At 35.3% G+C, this 4843-nt stretch overlaps 1 long non-coding RNA gene across 1 annotated transcript in view; it reads left to right on the forward strand.

The window, feature by feature from the left end:
* The window catches only part of LOC128251138 (uncharacterized), a 32297-nt gene that overhangs the window by 11400 nt on the left and 16054 nt on the right, over positions 1–4843 (forward strand). The window contains exon 2 of the long non-coding RNA XR_008266991.1: positions 348–744. This is a non-coding gene — a long non-coding RNA (uncharacterized LOC128251138). The remainder of the gene's footprint in view (positions 1–347; positions 745–4843) is intronic.

The raw sequence follows: 4843 nt of genomic DNA on the forward strand, positions 1-4843 counted from the left end.
TATAAAATAAACTTTACAAACAAACTTTTTAAAACATGAAAAAGGCAAAACTTACGGAGCCGACACGTCTACCGTCCGTCCATAGAGATAGATAGATAGATAGATAGATAGATAGATAGATAGATAGATAGATAGATAGATATAGACGGACGGATGGCTGGATGGATGGATTCAGATACACACATACAAACACACACACTCACACACGCACACACACACACACACACACACACACATATACATGTATACATATACATATGCATACATATATATACATGCAGGCATACATATCAAAATCTTATCTTGTATGTTAATCTTTTATTCTTTTATTCTTTTACTTGTTTCAGTCATTTGACTGCGGCCATGCTGGAACACTGCCTTTACTCGAGCAAATCAACTCCAAGACTTATTCTTTGTAAGCCTAGTACCTATTCTATCGGTCTCTTTTGCCGAACTGCTACGTTACGGAGACGTAAACACACCGGCATCGGTTGTCAAGCGCATCGGTTGTACAAACGCAGACACACAAACATATACACAGACATACATACATATATATATGTGTGTGTATATATATATATATATATATATATATATATATATATACATATATATATACACACACACGACGGGCTTCTTTCAGTTTCCGTCTACTAAATCCACTCACAAGGCTTTGGTCGGCCCGGTAGAAGACACTCACCCAAGGTGCCACGCAGTGGGACTGAACCCCGAACCATGTGGCTGGTAAGTAAGCTACTTTATTTCATAAACATTTGCCATAAAGGTATATATTTGCCATAAAGGTATATATAAAATTTGTATTCCTTTGATGGGTTCGTCTTTTTCGTGTTACTCTAAGTTGTTCTATAAGTATCTCTTTTGCTCATTGTATGCTATTTTCTATTAGTAGGAGAGGGTAATTTTGCTTGAGCAGAAATCCTTTGAGTTCTATAAGTCGTGTGTTTCTGGTATTTGGATCATCGACTATAGCACAAATTTTCCTGGCTAGACAGTGCGGGATGTTGCGTTTTGTTGGGTGGCATGATTTAAAATTTAGGTACTGGGATGTATCTGTGCTTTTGTAATAAATATCAGTTGTGATTGTGGTGTTGTTTTTAATCACCATTATGTCAAGAAATGGTAATTGTGTGTTCCTCATTTCTCTTGTGAATTTGAGACCAGCGTGTAGATTATTGAGGAAGGTGCTAAACTCTTCCATATTTTCTAGGGATTTTGGTCCAAATTAGGAAACAGTCATGAATGAGCATTACAAAATATTTTTTAATGTTAAAATACAATAACAAAATACGTGAAAACCAGATCATGTTTTAACTTTATTCAACTGATATATATATGTATATACATATTAAGTACGTATGCATACACACTGACACACACATATGTCATACATCAGTGAATAAATTTTTGTTTATGAGTGTATATACGCGCGCGCTCGTGTGTGTGTGTAAAAAGAACACAAATGGGGTTGAAAAATTTACGAAATGCTGCTAACAATATATATATATATATATATATATATATATATATATAGAGAGAGAGAGAGAGAGAGAGAGAGAGAGAGAGAGAGAGAGAGAGAGAGAGAGAGAGAGATACACCATGCATTTTCCTCATGTTACATTTACGGCATGCTATATGTGCCTTCATATATCAGCAATTATTTCCATATCTGCTTATATTAAGTTCGGACTCTTGACATTGCTTCTGTCAGATGGTGCTCTTAGCCACAGTTATAAAATCGTTGCTTCATTTTCAATCTAAAGAGCCTCCGCCACCTTACATAACAGCGGGGAAAGTTCTCATGCCTTGCTATTCAACTCTATACAATGTTTATTTCAATCAGACTTCCATAACAATATCATCTGGGTCATTTGTTTTTTTACTGGGTTCGCAGATACCTAACAACATACAGAAGCATATTACCACAATATGCATATTATGCTGTGTATAGAGAATACCGGCCTTCTTCTCATTTACTTTTGTTAGGAAGCTTAAGAAATAGCAGAATATTTAACACTTGTATACACAACTTGGCGATTATATCGACTCAAAAGTATACATATATGTCCAGGTAAGAATCACTCAATTCATATGTACAGCTTTGTTTAAACATGGCTCACTTACGTTACACATATTCTTGTATACAGTATTTCAGATTCACTGTCCTATTGTTTAAAATTCATACGCAGGCTTGCAGCATTCACATATATCAATTCTGTGTATTTTATGCTTTAATGATTGTGACCAATCAAAGTGGCGAGCGAGGCAGTGAACACTAAGAGAGTTACATGATTCATTCTTTTGCTTTACAATTGTCAGTCAATCAGATCACTTCCTTTTGTTGCAAGTCACTTTTACTTAAGAGATCGTTTCTGAACGACTTTTGAATAATCAGCGCTCCCTTTATTTCTCAACTGGCGCCTAAAACTTACTAAGACAACGAAGTAGCAAAGTGCCACCAGACTCTTCATTGTATGTGTCTGTTATATTTAAAGTGCCATTACAATTGACACATCAACATTCACTGCATTTTTTTCCTTTTTTTATAATTAGAGTGACGCAGCAACTGTTACACTCACATTCAGTGAGTTTATCATGCTTAGCGATACCATAGCTGTCCTTTCTTCCTTCACCGAATATGTCTATTTATATTTAATGCGACATCAATACTGTCGCATTTTCCTCCACTGTATGTATCTGCTATATTTAGTGCGATACCAAAACTTCTGCATCTACCTTTACTGCATGTATCATATGCATTTACTGCGACATCAATACAGTGATATCTACCGTCATGGTGAGTTACAAATTAGTATAAAATCATTCTAAATAATGAAAGAAAATGGAAGTTTATATCTGATGAACATGATTGCTTTTATCGAACTAGACATTATTTTAGTAAGTCAAAATCAAAGAGACAGATAGATAATCTCAGATTTATGATGTCCCAAAACAGATTTTTTTTTTTTTTTACAACTTATTAGATGCCTTCTATAATAGTAATTATTTGGCTTCGAATATCTTGCCATATGGTTTAAATATGATGAAAACGAATAAATATTTGCCAAAGCAATATCGCTCACTCTTCTTTCCTTTTCAATAACATCACGGTCTGCACATCAACCTCGAGCCAATTTACCAGTTAATATTAACAAATTAACCTCATTTTTTGTTCTTCATTGAACATATGTCTGTCGCTCTATATTCTTTACATATCTACGTGATATCTGTAGCATAGGAAGAAAGTAGTAGCACACCACTATCAATATGTTCCAGTTAGACACTTAGGCCAGTCTAGCTTCTTTGAAGAAATATCTTTATTCCTAATTCTTCAATAATAAATTTTTTATCTTTTTTTTTAATGATTTCAGTGTTTCTACTGCAGCCATGCTGGAGTATCTCCTTCAGTAGTTTTGGACGATTATATCGATTCCATTACTTTTCATCAAATGTTTTTTTTTCTTTTTATTTTCTAATTTATAAAGAGAAGATCATTAATTTGACAGACCACTAGTGAAGGGTACTATGCGGATGGAATTGCTTCTCATTGAGGAAATGGAAATTAACTGGTGAAACCAATTAACCCACTGTGATTTTTTTAGGCTGTTTTGGCTGTTTTAGATCTGAGTTCAGATTTGATAAGCGGCTAACACCGGTTGTTTTCAGTTCTTGACAGAATCGTTAGCGCGCCAGAAAAGAAAAACGGCTTTGCAGTATTACTTCTGGTTCTTTGCATTTTGAATTCAAATTCCGCTGAAGTCATCTTTGCCTTTCATCCTTTCGAGGTCGATACTAAAAAGTAAAGTTAAGTTCTGAGGTCGATGGCATCGAAGAATCCTTTCCCTCGAGTTTACTGACCTTGTGCCAAAATTAGAACCCCTTTATTGATTAGTCTTCTTGCGTCCTACTTTCTTCAACACAGCCCTGATAACATTTCACCTGGCAAACGTCAATGATGGATCCTATAACAGGCTTTTGTCCAACTTCCAGAGAATGGTAGTTATCCTGTCAGGTTTTCTACTGTCATCTCTCTCTTTCTCCCCCTTTCTCTCTCTCCCTCTCTTTCCCCTCTTTCTCCCCTTCTATTCTCCCGCTTTCTCTTTCTCTCTCTCTCTCTCTCTCTCTCTCAACTGTTCAATCCGAGGAGGAGATTAGGTATACCAACTTTGTTAGACCTCGCTTAACGATCATATTGGCTTTAGTTGATGTGAAAATTTGGTTTGGAGGCGATAAGATTATAACGTTTGGTAATAATTTATGCATTGCAGCAACATTTAGTTGTCATCACAAATAGCGGCTTCGAGTCTGAGGGTAACTGTGATTCTAATATCAAAATGGCTCAACATGTTACCCAAGTATGATATTGCATATGCCATAACACACGTTTTTAAATGGAGAAATCAGTGGTAAGCAAACGAAATCAAGCATACTGGACTATCGAAAAAAATAGTCTACAAAGGATTTGAAATAGCAGGACTTTAACAAGATCAAGCTAATGAACGAATCATTGATCAAATATACATTGTTTTCATTTCCTACAGTAATAACTGCACTTTATCAAGCTGTCTAGCGAAATGGTGAAAACATCGGTATAGCAGACATTTTGGCCTACTACGAACCATTGCAGATATGAGGTTTTTTCACACTAGCTACTTGATAAATTCTTATAAAAGACTTTATCCTATTATTAAGGTGTGTGTGTGTTTATATATATGTATGTATTTATATAGGGTTGTAAGATGCCTTTACATATACATATATATATATATACATACATATAGATACGCGCACACACACACACACACACGCATACACACAGACACAC

This window comes from Octopus bimaculoides, chromosome 2 (genome assembly GCF_001194135.2).
Source record: "Octopus bimaculoides isolate UCB-OBI-ISO-001 chromosome 2, ASM119413v2, whole genome shotgun sequence".
Taxonomy (NCBI): Eukaryota; Metazoa; Mollusca; class Cephalopoda; order Octopoda; family Octopodidae; genus Octopus; species Octopus bimaculoides.